This window comes from Neodiprion virginianus, chromosome 7 (assembly GCF_021901495.1).
Source record: "Neodiprion virginianus isolate iyNeoVirg1 chromosome 7, iyNeoVirg1.1, whole genome shotgun sequence".
Taxonomy (NCBI): Eukaryota; Metazoa; Arthropoda; class Insecta; order Hymenoptera; family Diprionidae; genus Neodiprion; species Neodiprion virginianus.
The window spans coordinates 14,422,108-14,440,131 of NC_060883.1; the positions used below are offsets into that span (position 1 = coordinate 14,422,108).

General features: G+C 38.9%; 1 protein-coding gene and 1 long non-coding RNA gene across 6 annotated transcripts in view; one reads left to right on the forward strand and one right to left on the reverse strand.

Annotated features, from left to right (window-relative positions):
* LOC124308743 (GTP-binding protein Di-Ras2) overlaps positions 1-18,024 on the reverse strand; it is a 310,047-nt gene that overhangs the window by 117,890 nt on the left and 174,133 nt on the right. The window lies entirely within an intron of this gene.
* On the forward strand, positions 4,969-14,160 carry LOC124308745 (uncharacterized). Its single transcript, XR_006909078.1, has 3 exons — positions 4,969-5,103; positions 11,007-11,011; positions 14,150-14,160. It is a non-coding gene; the product is annotated as an uncharacterized LOC124308745 (long non-coding RNA).

The window sequence follows — 18,024 nt, forward strand, 5'->3', positions numbered from 1 at the left end:
ATTATATATGACTATCTGTCCCATAGAGATGCGAAAGCATCTGTGCATAGGACTGGCATAATATTTAATTCAAGATGGCGAATTCATATAAAAAAGAGATAATTTTTATTTTTTTTTTCTTCTTTTCATACCAAAAATACAGCACATTACTAATTAAAGGTTTGTGCCAAAGTATAGTTCAACTAGACTTCATATATTTACAATCCATTTCAGGAGATTATTCTCAATTGATTTCTTATCACCTTTTAAGCTCTTTAAATTACTGGGTAGCTTATTAAAGTATTTAAACGCAGTGAATCTAACACTTTGACTAGCAATATTTTTATTTCTCTTTGGTAAAGAAATAGATCTATTTCTAGTATTTACAAATACTTTTCCATATTCAACTTTGCATTGTTCATAAAACATTAACAATGCACTGAGAATATAGGTTTTACTTATGTCAAGTATACTATCAATATTTTCGCCTATTTTATTAATAATTTTCCTCTGATTGGCCAAGATGGAATTGAATATATTATTATAAGCACTTCCCCACGCCGTTATTCCATAGTTTATAATGCTTTCTATAAGGGCATGATATATTATTTTTAGCGTTTGCTTATTCATGAAACTACTTATTCTATGAAATAGAAAAATGAAATATTTTGATTTTTTTGATAGCTCTATTATGTGATAGTCCGATTTTATATGACTATCAATAATTGAACCCAGATATTTATAATATTGCACTCGTAAAAACTTTTTATTATCGATATTTAGTTCAAATTCACTTGGTATACTGTCTACGTAACAACCAAAGGTGATGAAAGAAGACTTATCAATATCACGGGTCAACACAAAATTTTACCTAGACTTTAAAGTATTGAATTTCGATTCTTTAGTTCGTAATTAGACGAAAAAAAATATATAGCATGAAAAAGTTTGCTTTTGTATTTAGGAGACCGATTGAACGATATTTTTCAAAATCTGTGGTTTTAATTATCAATTAAAGATGAAACCATTTAAATAAACATTTTTATTATTTTTATTAAGTTTCACTATCAAAATGAGTTACTAAAAAGTAGAAAATAATTTTAAAGTGCACGCTTTTACTTTTTCTTTCATGTTCGTAAGTACTTTCTCTTAATAAACCCCAAATATAGTCTCCCATCATGTTTTCATTGTATTGGCCTTGATAACGTTGTCCGAAGCTCAAAATGTCCTGATGAAAACGTTCTCCTTGCTCTTCTGAGTACGCTCCCATGTTGATTTTAAATTTATCTAAATGAGCATGCAGCATATGTACTTTTAATGACATCCTGCAGCCCATGGCCTTAAAATTTTTTAGCATATCCTCAAGTAGCTTTTTGTAGTTTTCAGCTTTGTTATTTTCCAAAAATCCAGAAACGACTGCTTTGAAACTGTTCCAGCTCGCTTTTTGAGTACGATTCAGCAACGTTGGAAATTTTTCATCGGCGAAAATCTGTTTGATTTGCGGACCAACAAAAACCCCGCGGTATTTCTGAATGTGTTAAAAATAATTAAAATTTATAAAAAATTTAAAAATTAGTATTTTTACTATAACTATTACAAAAGCAAACTCTATACCAAAAAAGGTATTTTCTTTTCGTTTTTGTTCATAATTAACCAGAAAATCATAAAATAAACTTTGGGACGAAGAACAAAATTTTTTTTGTAGAGCCGTGTATTGAGTGATAATTGATTTGTACACAACCATAGATTCAAATTCCTTAGCCAATTATTAAGTTTTAATCTAACATCATTCCCATTTTTTCCCAGAGCACAACACCGCTGTGTCATCTGCATATGAAACAAGAGACCCGATTGGGACAACTTTGAAAATATCATTGATATATAAAATACACAACAGTGGACCTAGGATAGTACCCTGGGGCACTCCTACTTTAACAAGCATCCGTTTACTTAACTTATCATCTATTTTAACGCATTGATATCTCTCACTAGGCTCACTAGGCTATACGGAAACTCTAGTCATTGACTTCTGGATCCCTAGCCTCTAATAAATCTATCTATCTATCACTAAGGTAGCTTCTAATCAGCTCCAAAACACAACCTCTTATTCCATACGCTTCTAATTTATTAAGCGAAATTGAATGGTTAACAGTATCAGAGGCTTTTGCCAAATCCAGAAAAGCTATCGCAGTTGGGCAATTAGTGTCTACTTTTTTGTATATATATTCAGTAACAAAGTTGATCGCATCTTTAGTACCTCTGTTCTTGACAAAACCGTACTGCCTATCAGATATAATTTTATGTTTGTTTACAAAATTAATTAATCTTGCATATACTATTTTTTCCATTATTTTAGCAACATTGGATATTAAGGAAATTGTTGTTGTAGGATCTTGGAAATGTAGGTCAATAATTTAGCATCAAGTTTTAGTTGTCAACGTTTCGACTCTAATTGGAGTCATCCTCAGGACAATTTAATGCATCTATTGAAAACATCTGATTATAATACATTGTTGGTACCGTCGGAATAACATTATGGTACATGATAAGAAATTACAATAATAATAAAATTAACCAAATTGTCTATATAGAAACAAAGGAACACTAACCTTATATAAAGTAGTCAAATGTTACAAACGGTGAGAAGTAATTTCGATAAAATAATAATACAGTTTAGATGTTTATTGTCACTTTTTTCTCACTTTCTTTATCTTCTGTCTCCATATTTTATTGATGGTTAAAAGATGGTCTGGTCAAAAAGCAACTACTCTGTCAAAGATCGTTACTGTCAGGAGTTGGAGACAGTGGCCGGGGGGAATATAAACCCTTTACTTGTGGAGAATGAGAGAGGATGAGAAGAAGAGAGTAAACAAATATGTATATAAACGTGTGAGATGTGTGGGAGGTCGTTCACATCCCGTAAATAAGAAGGTCGTTCGAATACCTTGTTGATGATTAAAAACAAACAGTCAAATTTTTCGAATATAATAAAACTTTGTTATAAAAACATTGACGAAAGAGAGCTGAAGGACAATGAGTAAATAAAGTAATCCGTTTCTTGTGCCGATTGAACATAGATAAGAACAGAGGAGTGATTAGAGGTATAAAAAATGTGAGATAAGTGAGAAGGTCGTTCTTAACCATATGATGAAGAGGTCGTCGAACTGCCTACGCCATCGTATCCTTGATTAATTTAATATAAATTTCGCTTTAATTTTAGATGTCTTATCTATGATTGACAGCATCGGAGTGATTGGCGATGTTACACATTTCTAACACTTATCATATATCATAATGTTGTTCCGACGGTACCAACAATGTATTACAATCAGATGTTTTCAATAGATGCATTAAATTGTCCTGAGGATGACTCCAATTAGAGGCGAAACGTTGACAACTAGAACTTGTTGTTAAATTAATAACCTACATTTCCAAGATCCTACAACAACACGTATACTACAAGGTCAAGATCATTTTTTCAAAAAATTATCGAAATTGGTCTATAGTTTGATGGCTTATATTAATCACCAGTTTTAAAAACTGGAATTATTTCCGCGGCTTTCAAAGCACTCGGCCAGATGCCTTTATTAAAACAAATATTAAATATATGTTCAAGTGGACCACTAATTTTATTATTTAAACATTTTAAAACCTTACTATTAATATTATCAACTCCACCAGATTTCATCTTTAAGTTATTAATGAGTTTCTCAATTTCATGAGCAGATGTAGGCCTGAGAAAAATACTGAACTGGTTTAATTCATATGTTTTCTTTCGATATTGAATATTATTATCTGTTTTAGATGTCAGTTTAGGTGACAGACGAGGTTGATTTTATTTACATCCATCACGTTCGATGTAGATTTCATAAATTTGAGGTACTATGGATACTGAAGTTCACAATAGGAAAATTATGAGAACAAGATAACGTGTTGAATGAGCTCGCGATTTATATACCAACCAACCACACTCTTCCCCCACAATAAATTCTTGAAAGTGAAAGTTTACGAATCATCATCAACATTCCCGGCCCATCTAATTGCGCCATCCGGTCAATTACCACAAAAGAATGTATTCGAAGTATGTGTAAAATATTATTTTTCGCCCTGGGGGTAAACTATTAGCGTGGAAGTTTACGGGTGACAGTGAAAAAATCAAAATGGTAGGTCGAAAATATCATTTTTCGCCCTGGGGGTAAGCTATTAGCGTGAAAGTTTACGGATCGTCATCAACATTCCCGGCCTATCTGATTGTGGTGTCGCCATCCGGTCGGTTAACACAAAAGAATGTATTCGAAGTATGTGGAAAATGTTATTTTTCGCCCTGTGTGCAAACTATTAGCGTGAAAGTTTACGGGTGACGGTGAAAAAATCAAAACGGCTACTCATTCGGCCAAGCAAAAAATCACATTATCAAACTGTCTAACGATAAAAAATCAAAATGTCTGCTCATCCGGCTAAGCAAAAATCAAAATGGCTGCTCATCCGGTTCAGCAAAAATCAAAATGGCTAGTATCAAATTGGCCGCTCGTCACACGGCAAAATCGGGCGATTATACTGGTGACGTCATCAGGGTGGTCACTCAATTCCGCTCACGGAATTCCCTGACATTTCCCGCTTTTCCCTGACTAAAATCATTATTTTTCCCTAAAATTTTGTTGCACAATTTGTGCAGAAATCACTAAAAACTATAGTAACCTAGGTAAAGTATGGCCAAATATATAAAGTTATAAAAGTTTTTAAAAGTTGTTCATTCCGTTGATTATGATTTTTCAAAGTTGAAAAAAAATGAAAATTTCCATTTGCTTGGTCTTCTTAAGTATATATTTAAGAAGGAGCTCCAAGAAGCGAAATATTTTTAGAGCTATTATTCAACATTTATGCTGTTTGCAATGAAAATCGCGGTTCGAAGAATTGTGATTAATTAACGAATGTGTAACTTTTTGAAAATAAACTTAAAAATTTTTTTCCAACGGGACATTTTTCTTTTAAGCGTTAAGAATACACCACAATTTATCCAAATTTTTAAATTGATATTTAATACAGCAGAACAATTATTTTATGCGGTGTACTGTCCAGACGCGGCGCGTCTATGCCGTAACAGTTGCGCAGAGCCCTATGTTCAGCGTTAAATTAAAATTATTAATACTGAAGATAGAATTCCGGGTGCTTGTACTTTTTTATTGGAAATTTCCTCCTCTTTAAGAATCTTTTTAAAATTTTCGCTAGCGCTTTTACTTTTTGAGTTATTGTCAAAAATCTGAGGCTTCGTTTTTTCTAGACTATTAGGCGTCGGTGAACTTGCGTCTCCACACACAGTGACGGTCATAGATAAATCAAACCGTTGTCTGCTCGTACTACTGAATTCATGTGACAATCAGCAACTAAGCTTATAATCGTCAATAAGAAGAGAAGAAAAATTGTGACGATGCGGTGATAGCATCTCAATTTTATGGACCAAGGTTTTTAAATCCGTGAGTTCTATAAAAAGTCCCTGACCAACCAAAAAATGACCTGACATTTCTCTGACTTTTCCCTGACATACAAAATTCCCTGACATTTTCCGGTTTTCCCGGTTTTCCAGACGGGTGGCCACCCTGGTCATGTATGTTAACCGCCGGTAGCAATATCATGGGTATTTTTTAATTTAGAACTCTCATATCCTATCTACTATAGTCATGTGAATAAAGCAGATGGTGTCATTGTTTATGTAAGAAGATGTATAGATCATTCCGTGATCGTTGAGAAAATAAATGGAATTAAATTTCTATCAACAATAGTAAAAGTTAAAAAAGGTAAAGTGATAAAAGTGACTGGAACATATAGATCATATGATATAAATGAAACTGACTATGTTGATGCTGTCAAGTGCTATATTAGTAGCAGCAAAAAGAATACTAATCATGTCATGGCTGGTGACTTTAATATAAACTTGATTAGTCCGGATGAAATAACTGATAGATTTCTAACTAATTTCCTAAATTGCGGATGTATTCCATATTTTAACGGTGTCACAAGATCAAACCCAACATGTGAAGGTGGCACTTGTATAGACAATTTTTATATAAAATCGGACATTAAAAATATTGAGTCTTTCACCCATTCAGTGACCTTTGCTGACCACATTTCACTGTTCGTGTCGATTAATTTGAATAAAAAGGACGTTGTCTACCGAGCTCGCGCGGGAACTTTGGCTTCCCACGCGACTCAAGCCCGGCAGCCAAGGGGAAGAGTGGGCGGGACTTAAGTCTATGCCCCTCGCGTGCTATGGCCCCCCACTCTGCACTTCGTTGGGACCAGGCCGCTTGCACTTCAACGTTCTGATGTTCTGACGTGCGAGGAATATAAATGGAAGCCCGTATGAGTTTCGCGTGGTTGATGAGATCAGGATACGTTTATCCAACGAGAGGTTGGCACGTATACATATTATTTCAAATATTTATTGCTTATGCAAATAATAATAAGTTACAGAAATGATTGAATAATCTTCGTGTTTTCAAGAGATCTATTGCATAACTCGTTGCAGTAAAGTGAAAAATATCACAAGAGAAATGACTTGAAACAGCAGTTAGCTAATTCATAACTAAACACTAGGGATGGGCGATCTCAAGCAAGAGATCGATTCTCAGAATCGATTCGAATTGATTTTGGAAAAATCGATACATCAAAAAAATCGAATACAAAAGATTTATCTTCAGAAGATTGATCGTTAATAAATTGCGATGTTGATGAGCATTGTTGTGAAAAATTCACAAATTTTCACAATGTAACGGGCGTCTTCTATGCAGGTTTCTACTATTCAACTTGGTTAGAAGATGCGCGCTGCACCACCTAGCGGTGTACGGAGGTACCTTGGTACTCTGCTCTGCATTACCGCGTTGGAAGTTTTAAACAAAATAATATTTCAATCTTTATTTATTTAAATTGAGGGAGGCTTATTATTACAGACCTACAAAGTATTGACTTATAATTTCACAATACGACGTAATATAAATTCTCGCGTTACTTTACTCTTACAAATATTTTACTTCCACGGTCTCGCTCGCTCGGCCGACCGATCACTTCTCTCTTTCGTTATCAACTGCCGTTTTCTCGCGCTACTTTGCCTAATGCTCTGGCGTCTCGAGCCAGTCACGTGACTAGACGTTCCCTCTACCCCCCTTTTACTCTCTATAGCCCGACAAATATGGCTTTATCAGAAGGGAGCCGCATTGGACTTCACGCGTCTTCAAAGGCACCTTAAGTATGTAATCACGGAAGCTCTTGGGCCGTACTTTCGTGAAATAATTTTGGAAGACTGTTCGGCTGCTTGGTACACACTAATATACAATGAGCCGACCAATAATGAAAGCAAGAAAGAGTTGCAGGTAGCACTACGCTATTGATCAGATACCGAGGAACAAGTTGTAATCCATTATTTGGAAACGTTTTGTCTTGTGCAAGCTCAAGCCGAAAATCTCGGAGAATCAATTTATAAAGTACGGGACAATGCTGGTCTTCCCGTTCATTGATTACTCATGCTGGGTAGCGATGGACCAAGTGTCAACAAGAAAGTTTATAGATTAGTAAACGAACATGTGAAAATTGAAACGAACAAAGGCATACCTAATATCAGAACATGCAACATCCACATCGTGCACAACGCTTTTTTGAAAGGTCTCGAACAATCGGGGCAGAATGTTAGTCAACTTGCAATACGAGTTTTTTTACTATTTTGATGGGTGGCCAGTGTGCTGGGAAGATTGTACAGACATTCAACAGAAATGTAGTGTTCCATCTCATCGATTCATCAAACATGTTCCATCGAGATAGATGACTTTACACAACTCTACACGCTGACTGCTTGAACAATGGGAAGCAATTTGTGAGTTTTTTAGAAAAGTAGTACCGAAACAAAAACAATTACCTTTAAAGCATGGAAACGATATAGCAACTACTTTGAAGAATCCCACGTTGAAAGCAGAAATATCTTTTGTTATCGAATCGGCTGATGTTCATCAAAGTTTCACACGAAAATATCAATGTCAAGAACAATTGATTCACATCATATATGACGAGTTGAAGCTGCTTTTTCATACCCTGGCTGGAAGGATTTGCAAAACACACGTCCTTGCAAATCTATCAAACGAAAATGATCCGTTTCTTCAGAAGAATTTACTGTCTGTTGCTGGAGTATATTGTACTAGCAAAGTTTAGGACATTTTGAAATCCCTTCCTGAAGTCGATCGTGTATTCTTTTTAAAAAAAGGTCGGATTCATTATCTGGGAGCTGCAAAGCACATTTTCAATAAAACCTGTCTCTCTGTTGGAACAGTTACCAAGCACTGCTGATGTCTACAGCCCGAAGCAATAGAAAAAGAAGCATCCATTCGAAGCATACAAGAAATAGTAGATATCTTGCCATTAGAAATATCCAGTATCAAGTTAGCTGATGAATGGAAAATACTTGCCATGGAAAAGTTACCTGATTACAAATCTCAACGTATCGATCACTTCTGGGGAGAAATCGTGAAACTTAAAACTGGATTGAGGGAACAAGAAAAACCCAAATATTAGTAAGGTTGTCAAAGCCAGTCTTCCACTTTCTCATGGAAGTGCTGATATTGAAAGAGGGTTTTCATCTTCTGGTAGAATCCTCACCCAAAACAAAACGGCAATGTCATTGAGAACGTTGAATGCTAAAATATATATTAAGGGTGGCATAAAGAGATTTCAAAATAAACCAGAATTAGTTTCCATGATTGTAGTGTACGTACGACGCGTGCGTGTTGTACCGCGGAGATTAGGGATGTATATACGGGCACGCGTTATACCTATATACGTAGAGATGTATACGTAAGAGAGTGAGTGGGAGAAGAGAGTACGAAAGCCGAAGAGTGTGATAGTTAGTCAGTTGAAATAAAGTTGTCTTCTTGTAAACCTGTGTATTGATTCCTCTCTCCGATCCAAGATATTACAATGATGAAGAAACTAATACTTGCAGCAGAGAAAGAAAAAATTAAAAGAAATGCAGAAAAACGACAAATTTAAAAGAAAAGTGCTTTAAGGGAGAAAATGGAATAATCCAGGAAAAAACTCAAAGAACTTGAAACAGAATTTAAAAGTGCTGACCAGGAAGAAAAGATACAGATAAAATTGGCTAATGAATTGTTCACTGAAGCAAAAGACAGACTTATAAAGGCGTTTGGAAAGAAGCATACGACAGAGATACTGTTTTAGCGAGTAACAATAGAGGAGACTCGGGATCTGGTTTGGTACAGGTCGTCACAATAAAAAACTGCGCGCACTAAATTTAGCAAAAAAAAATATAACAAGATTTATTGGACACACTATATACAGTTAGCGAATTACCCGATATATACAATGCCAAGAGCAACACGTGGTAGCGAATGCACCCAAGATCACAATTAGTTTAATAATTGCTTTAAAGCGAATTCTCACACAGTAATTGTTGTTATCAGTAGCTAAAGAATTAGAAGAATTAGCGGCAAGAAAAGAACACGAGGTGAACTAGAGGTAGCCAAAGAATTAGAAGAATTAGCGGCAAGAAAAAGAACACGAGGTGAACTAGAGGTAGCCGAAAGTACAATAATGGCGGAAACCGTTAGAAATCGCGTCTTCTTCCCCGAGAGGAAGACTCAACATGTCCCAAAGCTAAGAGCCAATAAGAAAATTCATAGCGAATGACGTCAGAGAATAGCGAAATGCGCAAGAGACAATGAATTTGAACTATAAATTCATTGATTGGCTATCGATTGGCGGGTGATCTATGCTCTGCTTAGTGCTGCCTTCTTGCTGCGAGTAAGCCGAACTTCGCTTCGCCCGGGCAATTTGGGTGTTGACTGAACAGATACAGTTGGCACAAAGTATGTTTCAAAGCGTAAAACAGCTAAGAGAAGAAGAAGATAACAGGAAAAGCTAGCGGAAATCCATTTACAAGAAGCTTGAAGAAAAAAAGTCGTATTTGATAAATAAGGCAAACAGCAAGTAAGCAAGTAAAAGCCAAAGAAGGAAGTAGCAGTGGTATAAGGTTCCTAAATTGATGCAAAGTCAAAAGCAGAAAACTCTAATTTGTGATACTTATAAATTAATATTGTTACAAAGGGTGAAATCACCCGTCTTACCCCCTTTTAATGATCTAGTAGTCATCATAGATAAGAGAAGTTTATAAACCTCTTATGTCTTTAAAAAGAATAAGGTTGCTGCGTCAACCAATATTATTGTAAAACCAGTCTTGTTTCTTTAGACTTTAAACTAGAAACATGTTCTCTGCTATTAAAGCTTTTCCATAACATTTTATTTGCGCCTTTAATTTGACCCACTAAAAAAAAAGCTCGCGAATTCATATTTATTCTGCAACGTCTTAAAACATTACAATATAATATAATAGTACCGTACCGATAATTTCCAAGCATATAATTAAGACTAACGCTTATTATAAGCAATATTTTCTAGAGTCTTGTTTTGTTATTCGTTTTTCTACATACAAGTGTTTATTATGTGTTAAATTATGCTGGGTTATTAAATGAAAGTTTTATATGGGCTAAAAAATATTTTGATACGTTGCTGAATAAAACTTGATTTATACAGTTCGATAGTAGTCAATTTTTTTGTAAATACATATTTTTAACATCCTCACAACTCGGATTTGCATGTGCTGAACACAGAACATACCTGAGTACTCCGTGTAAGATCAACTGATCCATATATTGTAACGTGGCATTTTTACTGCGCGTTCCACACGGCTCCCCGAACTCTAGACAGAACGTAAACCTAGGGAGCCCGCGGAGCAGACCGCGGCTCATTTCAAAAAAAGAGCGCCAGCACAACGGTAACGCATCCGAGACTCTGAGAGGGGACCATAGTCGGTCTAGCGAATACGACTTTTCAGGATTTTTGTTTATTTTTTTTTTTGGGTAGCGAGTAAATGCGGCCTCAGACAGGGGATCGGCAGCAAATTCGAACGACGTTACCGGATGGCAATCGCGGTGGATCGCGACGAAAGGAGGGCCTCACGCGAGGCTACGGAGAGAGCGTCGACGGAGAGCTCTGCAGCGAGGGAACCCAAGGCGGACGAGATTCCCGTTGGTGGCCAGCGAGTCATAGCCCCCCCCCCCCCCCCCCCCCCCCCATCGCCCAACTGACGACAGGTGCCCTCGCGAAGTCGTCACCACGCCACTGTCGAGCTACGGGGTACCAGAGACTGGCCAGCCAACCAACACCCCGCGACAGCGATACGCTAGGCTGTAACAATTTCGTAACGAGAACCCCAATTAGATCGGGAGAATTTTGACTACGGATAGCGCTTATGTTCGGGGCATGTTCGAATTACGGCTGCGATTTGCAGGACTCGTCACTTGAGTCCTGGCGACGTTACGCGGTGGGTGCAATAGTAGCGAGTAGAAGTTAACAAAAACAAAAAAAGAAATTGTGTACGATGGCGGAAACTGGGGTCGGGGAATCCCTCGTGTGGCTGCGGAGCGGTAAGCGTTTGTAATTCTTTGCGAGCATATTTCGAGCGCAAGTTAGATTGGCACACTGGTAAACGGTCGGCCCACTTAATCCTTGAGTTAGACTAGCGCTCGAAATTTGTTTGCCGATCTCCTTGATGATGACCGTAGCCTGAGTTTTCGCGATAACGCGTAGAGTCAAGTTGATCCCTGTAAAGTCTCGCGTAGAGTCACGGTTTCGAGTGGGGAACAATTTCGGTTCGAAATTGAGTGTGGCCAAATTCCGCTGCACGGGGTCTCGTCGAGTCTGCGTATGTTAAAAGGGTCATCTCTCGTGGAGGTCGCGTGTTACTGTGCGTAGATGCTCGGTTTAGCGGGAAGGATTGCGAACTTTGTGGAAATAGTGACTACGACTGGAGCTCGGATACGTAATACGTGTCCCAATATATAATGTATAAATATATATAAATTTATATAATATACAAATTGTGACGCACGATATAGAATCCCAATCCCAATAGATAATATATAAATATATATAAATTTATATAATATATAAATTGTGACGTGGATTTTTCCCGCTCCTCGATCACTCGAAGAAAATGACCGAGAACTTACCGCGTGCACAATAATTTGGCGTGCACGATGTACCCTGGATCTAAAACAATATCGCGAAGTTTTGTTGGGCGCCTGGCGTGATTAACACGCCTCGAAATCATTATTGCGCTATTCCTCGGGAATATGTTCGATAGCTCAGTACCGCGGAGAGGGAAGGGGTAATTTTTGGAGAGAGAGAGAGACACTCGAAATACACACGCTACTTAACAGAAGTAAAATAAAATCTCATATTTCCCAATAGCGGTGATACAAAACAAAAAAAAAGATAATCCAAAAGTCGGTCATCGCGAGTCTAAAATTGAACAGAAAATTACACGTAACCTACTCTATTTCTTACTCTAATGAGCTCGCGGCTCCCTAACTAAAACGTCACTCAACGATCACAAAATCCTCATACGCAATTCTTAATTTGCAAATTCGCCATTTGTTCTTCATGGCGATTATTGCTCGAAACGAAACTAAAACTAATTATTCGACGGTGCGCCGTCGGGCTACCGAACAGACGGTGTCCTCAATCTCACTCGAGATCTCACCCGACTTGGAGCTTCGACGCTACCGCGAGCTGCCCTAAATCTAAACGAATCCGCAAACGTTACTGTATTTTAAACGCAACCAAAACTCAATGCTCAAACTTCTCGTCTCAACTGCTGCTCAACGCAACGGCGATTTCGACTATGCATCACCTCAACTCGACTAAACACTATCTTAACTAAACGGCAACTTAACTAAGCGCAAGCACCACTACATTTAACTTCAACTAAACACAAGCCCAAAGTAACGCAACTCAATCTACATTATCTTAACTAACGGGTACGGAACTCAATGCAGGCGCAACTAAACGTAACCTAAACTATACGCTATCGCAACGCATCCGAAATCAAATCTTTTCAGAATCCTCCAAAACGTTACCCGCTAATCCGAGCACTCCAATTCGGCACTTCCCGACCTACTCGAGAGGTGACACTGAAAACCCCGATAACGCGGCTCGACCCGGTACAGCGAAATTCGGCTATACTTGATTTCACACATGAGAGAGACTCAACTAAAACCCGCGACTCTACTCAACTTTCTCAGGAACTCAAAATTTACTCTACTCCAACACGCGTACTCAGGCTACGGTCATCAAGCAAAAGAATCGGCAAAAGAACTTCGAGTACTTTTCTACAACGCAAATCCAAAACGGCTATCCGTTACTCGGCAAGCCTTTTCGCAATTATGCTCAAAATTCAATCGCGGGGATAGAAGCAGCGCTTACCTTCTACATCCTTGCAAGCCCCTTTCCATTCCCCTCGCGATTTTTGGGCGACTCCATTACTTCGTGAAACTCCCCAAAACGTGACTACTTACCACGACTGCCAGAACTAGAGTGGTTTCAAAAACCTACTACCTGGCGCAATACGGATCTCGATACGCCATCCCATACGTGACGTCATACCCACAAGAATACGCAATAATCGATGCGTCATCGATTTCGTCGATCGCGCAACTCGACACGCACCTTCCATAGCATCGCTGCGCAGAACTTAAAGCTAGATCGCAATCTCGTCCTCCGCGCAGCTCTATGACATCTTGGCGGTGAGCGTGGTGCTCCCTCGTCGCTAGTCGATCCGTCGCATGTTCGCCGGTCAATTGTTGGCGGGGTGAAGGGGGAGAGGCTGCGGCGCGCCGGCCGCCAGCGGGAATCGCGTCCACCTTGGATTCCCGCGATGCGGGGATCTGCGTCGGCTCCCCCTCCGCAGCCTCGACATCCTTCCTTCGCAATTGTCGCTAGTCCGCCACTTCGCAATTCCCTCGAATTCGGTGTCGACTTCTTGCCTGTGCCGTTGTAGCTCGAAAAATAAAAAAAACAAAAAAAACCTGAAATATCTTACGCTATTCGCTAAGGTGTCCCCTCTCGTAGTTTCGGATGCGTGACTCTAGTCCTGGCGCTCTTTTGCAAAAACTTCGCGACTCAATTTCGGAAATTCCTAAATTTTGGTTCCGCCCAGGGTTCAAGGAGCCCCTTGTAACGGGCATCAAAAATGCCACGTTACAATATATATATATATATATTAGGGTGGTCCTTATTTGGGGTGTTGACGAATTCCGATAAGTGCGCCCCCTAGACACGTTTGAAATAAATTTAAAAAAATGTGTGCGAAAACGGAGCGCTGTAGTCCAATTAGAAGACGTGCCTGTAAGCTCGTTTTGTTTTTCATTTGAATAACATGGGATTTTCAGACTACTTCAGTCATTATGTTTTTGAGTTGTCCCCATGAACGCAAAAAATTCTTTTTTCACATAAATCTGTTGTTCATGGATCTCGGAATATCGTAAAATCTTTCCCGATCCAGAAAAACAGACGGCGATCAAAACATTTTAATTTTAATTATTACTTTTTAAAAAAGTATAAAGTATAAACGATGTGTTTTTAAATACACTAATTGAAATACATATTTTTTCCCTTGTACCCTTGTACATACTGTGACGTGGTATTTCGTACCCCGTCACTTTGTTTAACTATTGCACTCCCCTAGGTACAAATATCGCTAAAAATAACGAAAGCACGTCTGAGGCCAATACTCCACAAATGAACGACTAATTATCTTTGAGTTGAATTCTCTTTATTAAGCTAATTTTATCTTATTTTCTAATTCTGTAATGCTCTACGAGAACCATCTACGAGACCTTCGCGTCAAGATACCAGGACACTGCCTGACAGGGGTCACGTACCAGCTCAACATCAACCACCACCGACTACAGACGAACGAATACCGCTGAAACCACTCCCGATGGATGCCTATCTAGTTGTCGAACAGGGTCGTGCGTGATACACAAACAGTACCTCCGACTATTTAAGACTTATCGGCCAGGAGCCGAACCACGAATGAATGCTTCTACCGCTCGGATGCATCGTCAGGCGGCGTACAGGGCTGTGCGTCAAAAACACAACAAAGCCTCCCGTCGACGATACTTATCAGCCTGGAGCGAACCGACCCTAACACCTACCAAGTCGTTGTCTCTCAAATAGAGGACGGTTTTCTCTTCATGAACCGTCCTATCGAAGGACTGCGGCGTGGAATAGGCTATGATATGCTGACCACGTGGATCTGGTGGATATAGTGTGGGGATCCGGGTTGAGGGCCATCACCACCAGATCGTTCCGGCATGAGGGCTTCAATGAGCGAGGGCCGGGATGCAGCGCCGACGAAATAGCTACAACGGGGAGTACCAGTAAAGCAAGGAGTGAAGTACAGTCGGTCGCAAGTCCAAAGGACCGGTGACGTAATATTGTCGCACACCTCAATATCGCAACACATGAGCGGTACGACCTTCCCTCTCACCAACGATACCGCACAGCTGAGGGAAAAACAGCTCCGACCACCTTCCGATGTCCCGATACCTCGATACCTGTCCTCGCGGAAGAAGAAAAACTAGCGGCGAGGGATTATCGCCGCCTATCCGTAGACCAGACCTACGCGACCCGCTGACCAATTAGAATACCGCAAATTTGAGGAAAAATCACGTGACAGCAGCGCGACGAGGATCAGGATCATCGCTCGTCTCGTCACTCTACGTTCAGTTATCGCTTTAAGAAGACGTGCTATCGCTATTACGATCTCTACGAAGACGTGCTATCGCTATATCGTACCGCTATTGTTCTCTCTTGTATCTCTCGTATCGTAAATTCAGTTTTTCTATCATTATCTCTTGTATTTCTCGTATTGTAAACTCAGTTTTGCTACTGTTACCGCATCTTCGGTGCCTTCTCTATCTTCTTTTACGTAAGTGAGGTTCCTTTTCTATTTTGTGAAACCACGACATTACTTGCAATATATCGTACCTTTACCTGTATCTCTCTTTCTCTTTATCTTGCAGTTGGTCTGTTTGAGCCAATTGGGCTCGTACCCTCTCTCTTTATCTTGGAGTTAGTCTGCTTGAGCCACCTGGGCTCGTACCTTATTATCTATTATCTCTTATCTTGTCCCTTTCTCTTTCTTATTGCAAGTAATTTCGCGACTGGTTAACTATTACTTACGCATTGGTAGTGACTATTGCTTTATTTGATTATCTTTCTCTTCTAGAATATCTGAATGTCTAATATCGCTGTATAGCAGCGCGTTCTGTTAAATGATCAATTTTTATCTCAGCTATTGAGCATTGCGATTTCGCTATATTTTCTGCGATTAGTTCATATCTGTCTCTTTACCTATTACCTTCGATTACCGTATCTTAGTGAGTGTATCGCGTGAGCGATCTTACATCGCTGCGTGGTCCCGCTCGTCTTTCATTTGACATTGGAGTATTGTGCCATATCGCATAACACCTTTTTCATTATTTTCTTCGCTAATATCGCTGATCGTAGTTGTCCGTAGTCTCTTTGGGTTGTCGTATGTTGCATATTAATATTCTTGAATATTATTTGCCTTATCTTGAATTATCTTTTATCGTACCGCGTATTACCTTCTTTTCTTCTCGCGCTTACCGCAAACTAGAGACTACGTATTATCTGTTAGTATCTATATTTTATAATAATTTCTTACTTGACCTGTTGCCTTGAATTTATTTTGTAATTAATAATTCCCTGTCTCTGTTATATCGCTGATAATGCTGGTAATGTGATAACGATCACGATTTTTGTATTTCGCCTGTGTTTCATAATCGCTTCTCATATTTTATGGTTTACTTGCTTAATGCTTAATTTAAGTACCGTATATCTTTTTCTGTTCTGCATATTCATTATAAAACCGTATTAGTTATTACCTGGAATCATAGTATCGCGAGCTTACGCATATTTCCCGCTTATTCGGAAAACGTTTCGTTACTTGTTAAATCTCTCGCTTAACTTTTCTCTGGCTGTAAATATTGTTAATTATCGCATCTATCTTAATTGTATCTCAATCTCTGCAGTTGTTTGCTTGTTATTAAAATTTATCGCTTCTTAATCAATATATTCGATACTATTTCTGCTTCACCTGTTTTTTATTTTGTCTATTGGATTCGACCCCTCCCCTCTACCATTATCTTGTCTATACTGAGCAAGCTGTGCAAAACCGTCGTAGAACCTGACCTTACCTTTACCTATTACCTTTATCTTTACCTTTATCTTTGTCTCTAATTATCTATTCTCTTTGACGCATGTGCGTCTGGCGCCCAACAATCATATCTTTCTCTTGTCGTATCTCTCTCTATGTCTAATTATTCAGGTTAGTGACTGCGTCGTAGGGTAACCAATTATCTCATTTCTTCGTTTGACCCTTGCGAGAAATTTTATCGTGTTACAAAATGGCGCCCAACGTGGTGCCACGATAGTAACAAAAATAATTGGTCACAATATATATATATATATATACTAGCTGACCCGACAAACGTTGTTTTGTCATATAAATTATTTCTAGAGAATATTTTTCTAGAAAAAAATAACTAACTTATTGTAAGTATGTAAGGGATGTGGTATACAGGGTGTCCCTAAATTGCCTCCCACGGACTAGCCAGCATAATACCTCGTTAAAATCCAACCGAGAATTTCCTTCCCGGAAGCTCGTCCGATGCATAGTTTTTGAATTATAAGCGATGGCGCTAGGCCAATCAGAGTGCACCATTTCATCTAGATTTGCCGCCACGGAAATTGCTGTTTTGTTCGTCTGGGTGAATTATTATTATTCGTTTACGAATTAAATATCGGTACCTCCCCTCTCTCGCTGCTGTATCCCTTATTCTTGAGGATGCGCTTCTGTTTACACACACAAGTGTGCGCACATGGATGTGCGGCCGGCAGCGTGTGCCGCGGCAACAATACCGAGGTCAGCGCTCGAGAAGGGGTACAACAGCGAGTGAGGGGAGGTGCCGATATTTACTTTGTAACCGAATAATAATAATTCGCCTAGACGAACAAAACAGCAATTTCCGTGGCGGCAAATCCAGATGAAATGGTGCACTCTGATTGGCCTAGCGCTATCGCTTATAATTCAAAAACTATGCGTCGGACGAGCTTCCGGAA